Consider the following 18,335-nt stretch of genomic DNA (forward strand, 5'->3'; position numbering starts at 1 on the left):
GTCTTTGCTGGCATCCAAAACTTAGTACCTTCTAACTTGTGAGAGTTTTCCTGGTTATTTCTTTCAAATACTTTTGAAATTAAAAGTAATTAAATTTAACATTTAATATAAAGCAAAATGAATTTTAAATTTAATATAATTAAATTCAGGTAAAATTTTAAGTTTGAATTTATTTTCACATAATTTAAAATTCAGTTGTTCAAATTCTTTTATATTTAAGGAAAATCTTAATTTAGCTGTGCATCAACATTAATTTTACTTTATTTTAATCCAATACTTAAATTTAAATACTAAATTAAATTTAGTATTATTCTGATCATTAGAAATATAACAGCTAGGCTAATAGGGTATTTTAAGAATAAGAGAACAAAATCTAAAAGTGTTTAACCTTTAAAAATTTCAAAAACTATTCAAAACTTCTCAAAACAAAAAGAAATAGCTAAGACAATCCAAGTAAAATGTGAAAATCTTAATTGAGAAGATGTTTTGTCGATTTTTCAATGTGAGCTGCTAACAGATGAGTTGAGACATATTACAAATTTTAAGAGTTTATTTGAACAAAAATCAACCAGGCAGCACCAAACTGGAAGAGGTTAGGTGCCCTCCACTGACAGGAGCTCAGGGAAAGACATTTGGATACTTTTAGAGAGAAAAGGTGGAAGGCAAGTAAGGAAATTCTTGATTGGCTATATCTGAAAGCCTAGTTATTTGTGATTGGTTGTCCTCAGCGTTTTGATTTTGTAAACTTCAGGCACGTACAGGCTTAGATTTTGTTTTGCCTATGTAGGCCCCAAGGACATTAGAGTCACCTGGGTCTAATGGCCTCTATATTTAATTAATTTAACATGCCGATCTGTTTTATATTCTTTATTGTGTATAAGTTTATTTCACTACTTTTTTGTTAACATTTCAACTTTAGTTAGTATTTAGAAAAAGTGGATTTAATTATTATTAATCCGAATTGAAATTCCTATTAAAACTTGGGGAAACAGCAATTAAAATCATTAGCACATTATACATTGGGTTAATGGATTCTTTGCTGAATTATTTCTTTGTTCCTTCCATAGTTACCAACACCCTTAAAGCCAAAATATACCACCAGTGACCAACCATCAAACAAAATAAAAAAGAATAGCAGCAACAGTGCAACTAGATTGGATTGTTTTCAGTTCCTATGTCATAAAACACAATATGGAACAAAACGTTTTGGACTATTTTGATAATCTATCACTTAATTGTACAGAACTGCTCCTTACCTCAAGTGACTTGCCTCATGTATATATTGTTCTTACCCAGTTCGGAAATTTTACCCATCACATTGACTCAACAGATTTTTGAGTAAGACTTTATATCGGGTATATTTCCTGGTGGTTGGAGACATGGGCTCTGTTTACCAGGGGCTTGTGGTCAAGTGTGGAGATGAAAAACTAAACAAATAACAAAATTGCTATATAATGGATTTTCTGCTTTAACTGAAGTTGGTTACAAAGCACTGCAGTTAAACGGTGAAGAAGAAGCAAATATTATTGCCCAGCAAACCCCTTCCACCTCCCGTATTCCTCAAATCCTTTCAGGACACCTTCCTTATCACATCCACGCATTCTGGACATCTTGCTCCTCTAGTTTGCTCCTTCCTTGATCTCTTTGTATTTCCCTTTGCCTCTCTCTTGTGTGGGGATGCTCTCCCTGCTATCCTTCCAATTTGGACTTTAACATCACTACTGTACAGAGGACTTCCCTGAAGACCCCCTCTAAATCAGCCAACATCCTACTCTAGTTAATCTCTATTAGATCACTGTGCTTCTTCCCTTTATAATATAGATAATGCTTACCACTACCTATATAACTTGTTTTATTCACTTGTGTACTTATTTATTACCTGTCTTCCCCAGCTAGAATTTAAGCTCCAATAGGAGAGTGATATTTCCTTGCTTTTATCTATTATTTCCAGAGATATTGGCCTATAATTGGCATTTTATACTTGTTGAATAGTTAATTTTTTATGCATTTATTCATTCATCTATATATTCACTCATTCATTAATAAACATTTAATGAGCACTTATTATATGTCAGGCTTTTTTTTAAGGCATGGGGAACAGGAGTAAACACAAAGGCAAAAATCTCTGTTCTTATTAACGCTGCAGTCCAGAGATGGAGACAAACATAAAACTAAGAGACACGATAACATTTAAGATAGTGATAAGTGCTGTGGAGAAAATATAGGTCACAGATGAATGGGTTTCATTTGGAAAGGGATTGCCATGCTATTTATACTAATATAGGAAGACCTTAAGTAGAACATCACACTTGAGCAAAACCCTGAGGAAATGAAGTTTTCATGGTGATTAAAATGTGAAGTACATTGGAAATTTTAAACAGGAGTGGGGTGATCTGACTCTTATTGTACAAAAATCATTCAGGTTATCATATTGAATGTACTCTGTAGGGAGACAGGATCAGGTAGAAGTAAGGAGATCAAGGTAGGAAGTATGTAATACAAGTAAAACCTTGAATTGTGAGTAACTTGTTCTGGGAGTGTTCCACAAGACAAGCAAACATTTCTAATACATTTTAAATTGATAAACGAGTGATGTCTTGCAATACAAGTAGGATGTGACACCAAACGTCACATGATCACAACCAAGACAATGGTTCTTGAAATTTGCTTTGATATAAAAGTGCTTTCCATTACAAGCACGTTCTGGAATGAATTAGGATCACAAACCAAGTTTTTACTGCTTCCTAGGTGTCATTGATTTGGATCAGGATATTAGCAGTATAGGTTAGGAGAAGCAGTCAGATTCTAGATATATTTTGAAGTGGCAGCAAATGGACTTTGTTGATGGCATAAATGTACAATGTGAAAAAAGAAAGGGCTTAGGATAACTTTTAGATTTTTGACATGATCCCTTAGGAGGATGGAATTGCCAGTTATAGAGACTGACTAAAGTCTATGGGAAAAAGAGGTTTGGGGTAAAGGAGGATAATTGGAAATAAGTTTGGGGCATGTTAAGCTTAAAATGCCTGTAAGACATCCAGGTAGAAAAACAAATAGGCATCTGGACATAGAAATTTGGAATTCAGGGAATTCATCTATCCATCCAAATAAATATTTGCTGAATACCTATGCTATGTCAGAAACAGTGATACACGCGGTAGTTACCTATTTGAAAAAGACACACCTCTGGGGCACCTAGGTGGCTCATTCGATTAAGTGTCCAACTTCGGCTCAGGTCATGATCTCATGGTCTGTGGGTTCGAGCCACGCGTTGGGCTCTGTGCTGACAGCTCAGAGCCTGGAGCCTGCTTTGGATTCAGTGTATCCCTCTCTCTCTGCCTCTTCTCCACTCACATTCTTGCCTGTCTCTCTCTCAAAAATAAACAAACATTAAAAAAAATTTTTTAAAGAAAAAGAAAAAGACACATTCCCTATCTTTTAGGAATTTTCAGTTAAAGGGAAAAAGAGAAACATAAACAGGTATTTCCAAAAATGTGGGATAATGGTTTTCCTGATGCTGCAAGAATATGCAGAGGTGATATGCGATGTCTCATATTTGGTTTGGATTAAGAAATAATTCCTGGAAATATTGAATTGCAGAGCCCTAAAGATATGTAAGAGTTAGTTAGCTTAAAGATGTGTAAGAGAGAGATCTAGAATGTTCCTTGCTTTTTTTCATAATCTCATATCATTTTATTTCTGAGATTCAGGTACTTAATTATTATTTTCAAATGGGCAACAAATTTTCAAATCCATTAAAGTAAGATTTTAAGTTTGTCACATCAAGTAAGTATATCTTTTTTCTTGAGACCAGTATCATTCCTTTTCACACTGTCTCTCCCATCCCCATGACACATTCACATAAATTCATTCCAGAATAATGTGTTCCTTTGAAACAAAGCAAAACAAAGAGAAACGAGATTTGACTTTGAGAGTTGTGTTTACAAAGGAAATTCTTTAAGACAGGATGCTTTATACATATCATGGAATAACTTGCATACATTTACAGAAAGTTATCTTTACACTGCTTTTGACTTCATAATTTTCTAAAAATGTTTATTTTTTGTCTTTTTTATTTTATATGTATTGTTATACGTAAAAAAAGAAAAACATTATAGCAAATGAGTGCAGTGGTATGCCAGACCCACGTCTCATTTTCCTGGCTCCCAGAAGCATTTTCTTCTCTGAAGTTACCCTGCAATGAAGGGAATCTAACACTCAAAGTTAGCACTGCTCCTGGGGTCAGCACATATCCAATGACTATTCAGTGTCAGAGGACAGAGGCCTGTCTGTGCACCTTGAGTCAAGACACCTCTGAAGACTCATCTCAGCCCCAGAACTCTCCATGAGGTTGGCTGAAGGCTCTGTTAAAACCACATCAGAGTTTAACTTCTCCTTGAACTCAATTCTTCTTCCCTCACTCCCTTAAAATTGTTGTTCCTAAAGATGCTATGTAATAAACTTTCTGTAAACAAATTTCTGGTTCAGAGTCTAGCTCCCGGTAACTGTCTGTGATAAAACAGTATGAATGAGTAGATGAATGTATAATGACTGATGGGAGAGAACGACCTATATCATCCACATCAAAGGCCCTGCCGAATATTGCCATTGGTTTTTGAGCTGCTCGGCTGTCTTCTGAAATTTTGGACCTAGATTTGAGCATCTTCTTTAAGAAGGACAGCTAGAGAGATTCCAAAATAGGAGAAAGATGATTTAGATTATGGAGGACCAAGCAGCCCATCTCATATACATAAAATATTTAAAGAAGAAGTAGATTTAGCACTAAGAAAACGAAGTCACATTGGACATATAAAGATACAACGAATGGATATTATCAAGCTGCATTTCCTGCTCATTAGCAACAGAGCTGTCTCACAATTAGAAAAATATATCCTGTGAGGTTTTGAATGCACAGGACAAACTGGAATGAAGGTGACCAGAAGAAGTCAGGGATATTGTGGAAGAGATACTTGCATTGTGCTGAGGTTCAGAGAGCTGACAGCCAAGGACTTGTCCTGCTCTAATTTTGCAACATTATAGTGGTAGACAAGGGAGAGTCTCAATTTGAAGTTCATAGCTAAACAGCATGGTTACCTACACAGAAAGAGAAACATGTGCACCAAAATATATTCATGTGAAATAAATGGATAGATAAATTTGTATGCTAGTTTGGTAGTTGTTGATACGGATACAGATGTTCTATCTATGATAAAACAGCACCATACCTTTAATTCTTTTATTTTCACTGTTTTGGAGAACTACATTGTATTCATGTAGGACAATGTACTTATCATTTTCTTTGAGGAAAGGCCAGACATTTTTTGTGGTTAGTACACACATTGCTGCTATATATATTTTTGTGGATGTCCCTAAGTGCACATGCATAAGAACTTTTCTAGGATACATAACTAAGAATGGCATGGCTAGGTCTCAAAGTGTGAGGATCATCTTATAATAGAAAATACCAAATATTTGCCAAAGTTATTGTATCAATATTCACTCCCACCAGCAATATGTAAAAGTCAGTTGCCTGAGTTCTGATTTTTTTTCCAGGTTCCATTCATCCAGCAAAAGTTTATTTTATTTTATTTTATATTTTATTTTATTTTATTTTATTTTATTTTATTTTATTTTATTTTATTTTATTTTATTTTTTCAATATATGAAGTTTATTGTCAAATTGGTTCCCATACAACACCCAGTGCTCATCCCCAAAGGTGCCCTCCTCAATACCCACCACCCACCCTCCCCTCCCTCCCACCCCCATCAGCCCTCAGTTTGTTCTCAGTTTTTAAGAGTCTCTTATGCTTTGGCTCTCTCCCACTCTAACCTCTTTTTTTTTTTCCTTCCCCTCCCCCATGGGTTTCTGCTATGTTTCTCAGGATCCACCTAAGAGTGAAACCATATGGTATCTGTCTTTCTCCGTTTGCTTATTTCACTTAGCATCACACTCTCCAGTTCCATCCATGTTGCTACAAAGGGCTATATTTCATTCTTTCTCATTGTAACGTAGTACTCCATTGTGTATATAAACCACAATTCTTTATCCATTCATTAGTTGATGGACATTTAGGTTCTTTCCATAATTTGGCTATTGTTGAGAGTGCTGCTATAAACATTGGGGTACAAGTGCCCCTATGCATCATCACTCCTGTATCCCTTGGGTAAATTCCTAGCAGTGCTATTGCTGGGTCATAGAGTAGGTCTATTTTTAATTTTTTGAGGAACCTCCACACTGTTTTCCAGAGTGGCTGCACCAATTTGCATTCCCACCAACAGTGCAGGAGGGTTCCCGTTTCTCCACATCCTCTCCAGCATCTATAGTCTCCTGATTTGTTCATTTTGGCCACTCTGACTGGCATGAGGTGATATCTGAGTGTGGTTTTGATTTGTATTTCCCTGATAAGGAGCGACGTTGAGCATCTTTTCATGTGCCTGTTGGCCATCCAGAGGTCTTCTTTAGAGAAGTGTCTATTCATGTTTTCTGCCCATTTCTTCACTGGGCTATTTGTTTTTCGGGTGTGGAGTTTGGTGAGCTCTTTATAGATTTTGGATACTAGCCCTTTGTCCAATATGTCATTTGCAAATATCTTTTCCTATTCCGTTGGTTGCCTTTTAGTTTTGTTGGTTGTTTCCTTTGCTGTACAGAAGCTTTTTATCTTCATAAGGTCCCAGAAGTTCATTTTTGCTTTTAATTCCCTTGCCTTTGGGGATGTGTCAAGTAAGAAATTGCTACGGCTGAGGTCAGAGAGGTCTTTTCCTGCTTTCTCCTCTAGGGTTTTGATGGTTTCCTGTCTCACATTCAGGTCCTTTATCCATTTTGAGTTTATTTTTGTGAATGGTGTGAGAAAGTGGTCTAGTTTCAATCTTCTGCATGTTGCTGTCCAGTTCTCCCAGCACCATTTGTTAAAGAGACTGCCTTTTTTTCCATTGGATATTCTTTCCTGCTTTGTCAAAGATTAGTTGGCCATACGTTTGTGGGTCTAGTTCTGGGGTTTCTATTCTATTCTATTGGTCTATGTATCTGTTTTTGTGCCAATACCATGCTGCCTTGATGATGACAGCTTTGTAGTAGAGGCTAAAGTCTGGGATTGTGATGCCTCCTGCTTTGGTCTTCTTCTTCAAAGTTACTTTGGCTATTTGGGGCCTTTTGTGGTTCCATGTGAATTTTAGGATTGCTTGTTCTAGTTTCGAGAAGAATGCTGGTGCAATTTTGATTGGGATTGCATTGAATGTGTAGATAGCTTTGGGTAGTATTGACGTTTTGACAATATTTATTCTTCCAATCCATGAGCATGGAATGTTTTTCCATTTCTTTATTTCTTCAATTTCCTTCATAAGCTTTCTATAGTTTTCAGCATACAGATCCTTTACATCTTTGGTTAGATTTATTCCTAGGTATTTTATGCTTCTTGGTGCAATTGTGAATGGGATCAGTTTCTTTATTTGTCTTTCTGTTGCTTCATTGTTAGTGTATAAGAATGCAACTGATTTCTGTAAGTTGATTTTGTATCCTGCGACTTTGCTGAATTCATGTATCAGTTCTAGCAGACTTCTGGTGGAGTCTATCGGATTTTCCATGTATAATATCATGTCATATGCAAAAAGTGAAGGCTTAACTTCATCTTTGCCAATTTTGATGCCTTTGATTTCCTTTTGTTGTCTGATTGCTGATGCTAGAACTTCCAACACTATGTTAAACAACAGTGGTGAGAGTGGACATCCCTGTCGTGTTCCTGATCTCAGGCAAAAAGCTCTCAGTTTTTCCCCATTGAGGATGATGTTAGCTGTGGGCTTTTCATAAATGGCTTTTATGATCTTTATGTATGTTCCTTCTATCCCGACTTTCTTGAGGGTTTTTATCTTAATAAAAGGTTGCTGAATTTTGTCAAAGCCCTTTTCTGCATCGATTGACAGGATCATATGGTTCTTATCTTTTCTTTTATTAATGTGATGTATCACATTGATTGATTTGCGAATGTTGAACCAGCCCTGTATCCCAGGAATGAATCCCACTTCATCATGGTGAATAATTCTTTTTATATGCTGTTGAATTCGATTTGCTAGTATCTTATTGAGAATTTTTGCATCCATATTTATCAGGGATATTGGCCTGTAGTTCTCTTTTTTTACTGGGTCTCTGTCTGGTTTAGGAATCAAAGTAATACTGGCTTCATAGAATGAGTCTGGAAGTTGTCCTTCCCTTTCTACTTTTTGGAATAGCTTGAGAAGGATAGGTATTATCACTGCTTTAAACGTCTGGTAGAACCCCCCTGGGAAGCCATCTGGTCCTGGACTCTTATTTGTTGGGAGATTTTTGATAACCGATTCAATTTCTTCGCTGGTTATGGGTCTGTTCAAGCTTTCTATTTCCTCCTGATTGAGTTTTGGAAGCGTGTGGGTGTTTAGGAATTTGTCCCTTTCTTCCAGGTTGCCCAGTTTGTTGGCATATAATTTTTCATAGTATTCCCTGATAATTGCTTGTATCTCTGAGGGATTCGTTGTAATAATTCCATTTTCATTTATGATTTTATCTATTTGGGTCATCTCCCTTTTCTTTTTGAGAAGCCTGGCTAGAGGTTTATCCATTTTGTTTATTTTTTCAAAAAACCAACTCTTGGTTTCGTTGATCTGCTCTACAGATTTTTAGATTCTATATTGTTTATTTCTGCTCTGATCTTTGTTATTTCTCTTCTTTTGCTGGGTTTAGGCTGTCTTTGCTGTTGTGCTTCTGTTTCCTTTAGGTGTGCTGTTAGATTTTGTATTTGGAATTTTTCTTGTTTCTTGAGATAGGCCTGGATTGCAATGTATTTTCCTCTCGGGACTGCCTTCGCTGCATCCCAAAGCGTTTGGATTGTTGTATTTTCATTTTCATTTGTTTCCATATATTTTTTAATTTCTTCTCTAAATGCCTGGTTGACCCATTCATTCTTTAGTAGCGTGTTCTTTAACCTCCATGTTTTTGGAGGTTTTCCAGACTTTTTCCTGTGGTTGATTTCAAGCTTCATAGCATTTTGGTCTGAAAGTATGCATGGTATGATTTCAATTCTTTATACTTATGAAGGGCTGTTTTGTGACCCAGTATGTGCTCTATCTTGGAGAATGTTCCATGTGCACTCAAGAAGAAAGTATATTCTGTTGTTTTGGGATGCAGAGTTCTAAATATATCTGTCAAGTCCATCCAATCCAATGTGTCATTCAGGGCCCTTGTTTCTTTATTGACCGTGTCTAGATGATCTATCCATTTCTGTAAGTGGAGTGTTAAAGTCCCCTGCAATTACCACATTCTTATCCATAAGGTTGCTTATGTTTGTGAGTAATTGTTTTATATATTTGGGGGCTCCTGTATTTGGCGCATAGACATTTATAATTGTTAGCTCTTCCTGATGGATAGACCCTGTGATTACTGAATTCTGATTTTCTACCAGTGTGTTGGGCATATAATACACCTCAACAGAGATTTTACATTTCAGTGTGCTGATTATTGACAAATTGAGGGTCTCTTCATATGATTATGCAATATCTCTCCTTCCTCTTCTGAGAAATGCCAATTATTTGGCCATAGTGTGTGTGTGTGTGTGTGTGTGTGTGTGTGTGTGTGTGTTGCAAAAACCTTCTTCTCTAAACAAACAAGCAAAGAAAAACTCCTAAAATCATCTTCTTATTAAAAGGAGCTCTTTACATATTATATATCTAATCTTCACTAGTTATATGTGTATACAATATCTTCCTCTAGTTTGCAGTATGTCTTTATTTGCTTAATCACCTTTTGGAGGATTGAAATGTTAATTTTCAGATATTTATATTTATTTATCTTTCATGGGTTGCATTTATTAAGTCTTGTTTCAGAAATTATTTTTTATGCCAAGGTCTTTACAATATCTTTTTATATTATTTTGTAATTTTGTCTTTATAACTTAGACATTTACATTTACATTTTTAACCTAGCTCAGTGATTCCTATGAATAGTGTGAGGTAGAGATTCAAATACATTTTTTTTATGAACAAGTGATTGTTGTGGAAAACATTATTGAAGATGTGTTTTCCCCTACTACTCAACAGTGTACCTGGTCATTACCAACTTCCCCCTAGGCCTGGGTCTGTTTCTAACTTTACAGTGTTTTTTCTCTCTTCAGTATCTCACTTCCATTGACCCTCTAGACTAATTACTATAACTTTACAATAATTCTTGATATTTGGTAATGTCTTGACCATTCTTGATGTCTGAAATGTACTGTATGTTGTTTATTCTTATACTTTGCTCTTGCATATCTGTTTTAGAATCAACTTGTTATTAAAAAAAAAAAAAAGCCCAGTGAGAATTTTTATCATAATTATGTTTAAGCTATAATATATTTGGTTGAAATTACATTTTTCAACAATTGCATCCTCTTATCTATAAGCATTGTATATGACTCCATTTATTTAAATATTTTCTAATATCTTCTAATAAAGATCTCTCTATATATATTTTCATAAGGGAAGGGTCTTACAAATTCTGTATTTTTAAAAGAATCATAATTATTTCAGTTTTGGTCATATAGGTTTTTTTTCTATTTTATATTTTTAATATACCTATTCTACAGAAATGCAATTTATTGCATATATTTATTTTATATCCAGCAATTTCCTAAATTATCTTATTGGTATTTTCACATCTAAATGTTCTTAGAAATGGTAATCTGGCCATTTTAAAGGAAAGTTTAAAAGCCTATGAAAAATGGAGGCAAAAAGAAAAAAGCCTGAAGATATATAAGCTCTCCAGCCAACATCATTCCAGTGATGGGAAAAATTTACAATAAAATCCTTGTGAATGGATTTTTACAAATCCAGCTTTTGTATTTTTCACTGGGATGTGTCTACTGCTAAGAAATTGTGTTCTGCCTTGTTCAGATACCAGGTTCTTTTCTTGCTGGAATGATGCTTTGGGGTTTATGATAGATAGAAAAGTAAAATCTAACACCTTTCCCCCCACATCCATCCGTACTTCAAAAGAAACTGCTCTGTTTGATCCTCTTCCTGAAGTTCCTATTGACAGGACATCAATCATTTTATTTGTATACCACTTTTCACAGCACTAAAAGTGCTTCACAGAACTAGTAACATCCCAGTTCCCAACACAGACTGACAAATTATTTGTTCAAAAGGCAAGCTTATCAAGCCTGCACTGCTTACCTTTCTGTGTGCAGAGCTGTACTGCTGAATGTGAAATAAGTGTGGAATCTGGTGCCCATGTCATTAGACAAACAGAGGTGCTGTGGAAGTCTCTGCAGTGGCCTCTTGGAAATGCAGGCTGCAGGCTCCTGGGGTCTGGGAGGCCATATGTACCTGCAGGTAAAGAAGGGGACATGCCAGTTTCTCCAACAGCCTTTCATAGATAACACACTGCCAGGAAACCCAAATCGGGGGGATGAAAATTGACATGTAGTATTAACCATTCCAGGGGCAGCATTTGGTAACCAAGTTTCAGTGGTTAAGGTAATTTTAAACAAAATTGATACAAATGTCATGTATTAGAAAAATGTATAATCATGCTTTTTTAAACCATTCTTCAACATGGCTCCTCTGCTTGGGTAAGGTTTATCTTCTCGCTCTTTCTCTACGAATTTCATCTTCTTTTCTCTTCTATCCTCTTCTTTCCATGGGACCATTCTTCCCAATTGTTATTAGCATACTTTAGTTGAGTTTCTGGTTATCAGATTACATGGCATGATTCCTTTCTCTAATCCAAATAATCCAAACTAAATTTATGTTTCCCTTATACTTTTTCTTTAGTAGTACTTATAGAGATAAATTAATATTCACACATGTGTACCTATGCTGTAACAGATGTGTATGAGTTTCAATATTACGCTAGAATAACTTGATCATGTGAATTTCTATTTGAGTTCTACAGGCCGGCCATGTAATCACAGTGTAATAAAAGTAGCATCTCTCTCACACACACACACACACATACAAACACACACACACACACACACACACACACACACACACTTGATAAGGTACATATGAAATTATTATATTATTGATTATATGTTGCTTTGGAAAATTTCCTTGCTTCATTTGCTTATGTTCTTCTGATTAAACACATGAAAGGAGAGGATGTATATCTTTGTTCTGTAATTTTTTCTGGGTACATAATAAAGATATAAATACAGATGGATATACACAACCATTTTTGAGTGACAGAAATTACTAAAAGGTGTGATAATTTTAGTTTGTAATTTCCAAATGGTAAAGGAATGTGACAACTTTAAGTTTGTATATGCTTGTGTATAATATATGTGATGTGTATACATTTATAGTTATTTGGCAAATGATTATGAACACCTAATGCACACACAAATTGATAACATACAATCTGTACAATTATTTTACAATAATCAAGAAATTAGGCACTTATACTATAAAAACATAATTTCTAAAAGTTACACATGGATTTTATCTTATAATAATATAAAGCTAATTACAAGATTAAGAATTTATCTCAGTAGCTATTAAGAAAAAAAAAGTGTATAATTTATATTTGATTTCGGTGGGATTACTCTTTAGGAAAACAAAATCCAATGGTTTTCACTAAAGAAACATGTTATAGCCTGGAAAAAATATATTTATGGTATCTAACTTGTGCAAATATTTTCTTTTCAACAAATTCTTCTATTAGCACGTACATTTATAGTCATAAAACAACCTTTAAGCCACACTTTACTAAGCCCTAAAGCAGACAAAAATCAAATGCAGATGTGGAATGGGAGCCAAACAGATGCTGAAAAACCCTGTCAATATCCTAAAGGAATCCATTCTCTATCCGAAAGAAACTTAATTTCTACTATAAAGAATTTGATTATGTATTGTTATACAAAATGTGATTAATGTTTTGTGGTGATTAATCAACTGCAAAATATATAATTATGCCATCTGTATTTTTCCAGCTTCTTGTCACTTAAAAATTCTGCAGGGGAGTTGGGAGGTGGGGGTATTGAGAACTTGTGGCATTTGGAGGGCTTTAAAGCCACAGGAGACTAGTCTGGGGAACAGAATAACTTACAGGCCTGATGCTTATTGTAATGGAAAAGGACTAAGATAGTAAACAAAGAGACTCCCAAGGCCCAGTAGCTCCCCTCAGAACAGAAGATCCTGATAAGAGAGGCCACATTCTCCCGGACACCATGAGAATTACCTCCCCTAGATAAATTGCCATTTGCTCCTCACTCCAAGAACAGGTTACAAACTTCATCTTGACTAGTAGAAGTAATGGCCTCAGTGCCAGGTAAGGGATTTATCATTTATTCCAGTACATCAGTAAAGTAAATATTTTTTGTATTTCTACTGCACCACAACCCAAGATCTAAGACTGTGATTAAGGTTTATGACACGACCCATATTCATGTCTTCCTAAAAAATGAAAACTGTTAAGAGTTGTATTTACACATATGTCCCAGTTGGAAAAAGTTTCAATATAGTTGAGAGTTGCTTATTAAGTTGAATTCTGCAGAATACCTAGGGTTTTAATATATTATTTTGACCTAGATAATGCTAGATAATATGTTTCATTGATTTTTTTTTTCATTTTACTATTGCTTTCGGGGGAGCATTATGTAGAAACAACTTAAAATAAGTTCTGCTTCAAATTCCCAGTGGTTTTTAGGAAGGATAGCATTCTACTTGTGTGTTAAAGGGTAGCACAGGGAGATGGAATGATTTTCTTAAAGCATGCTTCCTTAACCTTGGATATACATCAGAATTACATGGAATGCATTTTTTAAATGCAAAGTCTGGGCACACATGCAGAGATTCTGCTTTAATTGTTCTGGGGTAGAGTCCAAACACTGGTGGTTTTAGATGCTTGCGGATAATTTTTTAAAAAATTTTTAAACGTTTTTATTTATTTTTGAGACAGAGAGAGACAGAGCATGAGTGGGGGAGGGGCAGAGAGAGAGGGAGACACAGAATCCGAAGCAGGCTCCAGGCTCCAAGCTCTCAGCACAGAGCCCGACGCGGGGCTCAAACTCACAGACTGAAAGATCATGACCTGAGCCAAAGCTGGATGCTCAACCGACTGAGCCACCCAGGCGCCCCAGATAATTTTCATGTAATGTTCATCCAGGATGCACATCCAATAAGCTCGTTGTTCTTCAGGTGTGGTCCTCATACCACCAGCTCAGCATCACCAAGAAACTTGTTAAAAATGTAAATTATCAAACTCCACTGTAGTCCTACTGAATCTGAACCTCTGGGTGTGAGGTTCAATGGTCTGTAACACGGTAAATCTGCAGGTGACTTTGATATACACTAATTGTTCCTCTAACTTTAGCCTGCATTGGAATCCAAATTTCTGATATAGTAGGTTTGGGGTGAGGCTCAAGAATCTGTATTTCTAACTGGTCTCCATGTGCTGTTGATGCTGCTGGTTTGGGTTCCACATGTCGGGTCTACAGGGTTAACGTGTTGCAGCCAAAGTAAGCTGAGACTAACAAGACAATATATTTATAGATGCTTTAAATAAGTTCTGTATTACCCTTCTTAAACTAAGAATTACTCGGGGCGCCTGGGTGGCGCAGTCGGTTAAGCGTCCGACTTCAGCCAGGTCATGATCTCGCGGTCTGTGAGTTCGAGCCCTGCGTCAGGCTCTGGGCTGATGGCTCAGAGCCTGGAGCCTGTTTCCGATTCTGTGTCTCCCTCTCTCTCTGCCCCTACCCCGTTTATGCTCTGTCTCTCTCTGTCCCAAAAATAAATAAACGTTGAAAAAAAAATTTTTTTTTAAATAATAAAAAAAATAATAAAAAAAATAAAAAAAACTAAGAATTACTCAATTTTTAAAAGTCAGCCATTGTACAACCTTTAGTTTAAAACTCTAACAGGTGATATTCCACATTATCTCTTCAGCTTCTAGAACAAAAGCTATGTGTGTGCAGAAGCTCATCTGTCTTGTTCATTACTGAGTGTGAATTTAGCAGGTTAGCTCTCAGTAAACATTTATGGGATGAAAGAGAAAATGAAAGGATATTTTTATTGAGCTCAAGTAAATTCAGTCTAGCAAAAGATTTGATGTAGTCTTTTCAGTATTGTTTTATTTAATTGACAGGCTGTTTTGAAATAATATTGACTAGATGCATTTTGGTCAAAAGATGGAATCTGTCCACTTTGGCAACTGGCAACAAGCAGATGTCTACTGACTAGATTTTTCTGTTCTGAACCAGTTATCATGAAGTTTAGCAGACATCAGTTTATTTCATCATTGCAGTTACTTTCTGTTCATATGGCCACTAACCTTTAATCCTCCCAGTCACATAATTATGAATCTGCCATCAGCAACTAACAGAGAGCATTTCACTAACAAGGGAGAAACCACCTCTCCCCTCAATCTTTCATACCCATATTCTGATCATTATAACAATGTGAACGGAAATACGGAAGACTACCTGTGATAGTTTAATTAGTCTGGGGAAGAGATTTTTCCCCTAATTTTTAAGACTGTGGATATAAGACACCTACACATCAGCAGAAAATGAGAAGTAATAATTAATTTTGGCACATGGTTTGTGGAAGAATACTTTCCTTCTTTTTCTCCTTTACCAGGAGAAAAGGAAGAAAATAACTTGAAGGAATAAAGATGTAGATGAAAAGGAGGGGAGCTCCTTTGTGGGAAAGGTGTACATGGATTCAATCTCAAAAACACTCTTCTTGCTACAGTGCAACTCCTTGTATTGGATGTTGCTTTCAGTGGGATTTACACCATAGCTTCAACTAAATTATTTCATGGAGTTGAGAGCAAGGAGCTGATTGTTTAAGATGTCATCTCCACCTGTGTATAAAAACAGAACATATTTAGCATATGTTACCATGTTCTCAAAAGATGTCAGATTCTGTCAAATTTAGCATATTTCATCAAGATCTCAAAAAAAAGACTTTAGATTTCATCAAATTAGTGAGGGACCATGTGTTCCAGTCACCAGTTGGCTATCAAAAACAAACAAACAAAAAAAGTCAACAAAAAAGCAATATTGCTAAATGTTGATAAACAGCTTAATCACCCATCAAGATGACTCAAAAAGAAAACATATTCCTTATTTGGTATTTGGAGATGACTCCTAAAAGAAGACAGAAAGATGTGGTTAGGAGAAAAAGAACTAGAATTCATTGATCTAGGAAAAAACACTTAATGATGACAAAAATAGTTAAATAGAACTACCACCACACCATCCAAATGCATGCTCAGTTATCTCAATGATTATGAAATCTAAGATGACACTTGATACAAAACAAAGGCAGACATGTTTAGAAATTTAAAAAGAAAAGAAAAAGATACAAAAACAGGCTTTATCAATCATAAATTGGGATGGACTTGACTTTGTGCACAAATTTAGTCACTGACCTTTAGAAGCACAACTGTGCAAAGGGCTATAAAGGATATGAAAGTCAAGAGTTATCACACACTGTTGGCATAGTGCTTCCAGTTTCCACGACACGAGAAAAGTAAATGTCTTTGCAATACCAAAAGCTTGAAAATGTCATTGAGAGAAGAATTTAAAATTTTCACATATTAAGTAGCACCTGGCTGGCTCAGTCAGAAGAACATCTGACTCCTGATCTTGGGCTTGAGTTTGAGCCCCACATTGGGTGTAGGTAGAGATTACTAAAAAAATAAATAAAAATATTTTTTCACGTGTTGATAAATGAATGAACATGTACTGTAAATACAGATTTACTTTGAAAATTTTAATGTTGGGTGAAAAAAGAAAGTTGCAGAATAGTGCTTAAAGCAAACAATTTATGGCTTATGAATACGTTAGCATAGGAAGTTCTCTAGGCAATGGTGGAGAATGTATTGAGAAGGGAGTACAAAGGTGATTTCTATAAAAATTAACTTGACTGAAATCACATGTGATTTAAATATTCAAATTATTGGGCGCCTGGGTGGCGCAGTCGGTTAAGCGTCCGACTTCAGCCAGGTCACGATCTCGCGGTTCGTGGGTTCGAGCCCCGCGTCAGGCTCTGGGCTGATGGCTCAGAGCCTGGAGCCTGTTTCCGATTCTGTGTCTCCCTCTCTCTCTGCCCCTCCCCCGTTCATGCTCTGTCTGTCTCTGTCCCAAAAATAAATAAAAAACGTTGAAAAAAATTAAAAAAAATATTCAAATTATTATTTTTTAATGCTTAATTTCTAGAGGTCCATCAGATCATTTTATTTTTGGAATATTATAATGTTTAAGAAGTTGAAGGAACAGGGGCACCTGAGTGGCTCAGTTGGTTGAGCTTCTAACTCTTGGTTTTGGCTCAGATCTCCATCTCAAGGCTCCTGGGTTCAAGGCCTGCATGTTGCTCTGGGCTGGCAGAGTAGAACCTACTTGGGATTCTCTGTTTTCCCTCTCTCTCTGCCCCTCCGCTGCTTTTCTCTCTCTCACAAAATTAATAAATAAACTTTAAAAAATGTTGAAGAAACAAAGAAAGTGATGCCATATAGGTCTGTCTCTGAGCCAAGCAGAAGAGGATGCTATGCTAATTTCGTCATTTATTTGGGCAAGCGTTTCCTGACCCCTGTGAGTTGAGCACTAGGTTGAATGTGCATTATAGATAACTGATACATTCTGTCTTCAAAGAGTTTGCAGTTTTTTCTTTAAAAAGATGTTCATTTATTTATTTTGAGAGAGAAAGCACAAGCTGGAGAGGGGCAGAGAGAGAAGGAGGGAGAGATTCCCAAACAGGTTGACAGTGCAGAGTCTGATGTGGGCCTCAAACTCACAAACCGCGAGATCATGACCTGGGCCAAGATTCAGACTCTCAGCCAGCTCAGTCACCCAGGTGCCCCAAAGAGTTTGCAGTTCCAAAGCCCCACCTGATCAAAGAAAATTGAAAGAGGGTAAAATTCTAGGCAAAGTCTTCTGTTTTTTATGACATTTTTAAATAGCTTCAGTCTGCTTCAGCCATGTTCTTTTTGCTATAAATTTTAATATCATTGTAAAAACAAATTCAACCTGAGGAAAATCAAAGTATATTCATTTTCACTTAATGGTTAGATATTGAAGAACTGGCACCAAAATAATAAGATACTTATGAGTAAACCTAACCAAAGTGGTAAAAGACCTCTACAAACTATAAAACACAGATGAAAGAAATTGGAGATGACACAAAGAATTGGGAAGACATTCCATGCTCATGGACTGGAAGAACAAATATTGTTAAATGTCTAAATGTTGAAGAAATGTTATTTTGATGTGCTACGATCATTATAAGCTTCTCCGTGAGAACTAACCACTAATGCTTTGTTACAGAACTTCAACTTTCCAAAGATACCATAGCAGGGTAACCAATTAAAGGAGACCATTAAGGAAATA

The 18,335-nt window shown here is 36.0% G+C and overlaps 1 long non-coding RNA gene across 2 annotated transcripts in view; it reads right to left on the reverse strand.

The window, feature by feature from the left end:
• Nucleotides 1-18,335, reverse strand: part of LOC109493426 — a 530,781-nt gene that overhangs the window by 52,619 nt on the left and 459,827 nt on the right. For both annotated transcript variants that reach the window (XR_006588306.1, XR_006588307.1), the window contains exon 3: nucleotides 11,176-11,328. This is a non-coding gene — a long non-coding RNA (uncharacterized LOC109493426). The remainder of the gene's footprint in view (nucleotides 1-11,175; nucleotides 11,329-18,335) is intronic.

Source organism: Felis catus, chromosome D3, assembly GCF_018350175.1.
Source record: "Felis catus isolate Fca126 chromosome D3, F.catus_Fca126_mat1.0, whole genome shotgun sequence".
Lineage (NCBI taxonomy): Eukaryota > Metazoa > Chordata > Mammalia > Carnivora > Felidae > Felis > Felis catus.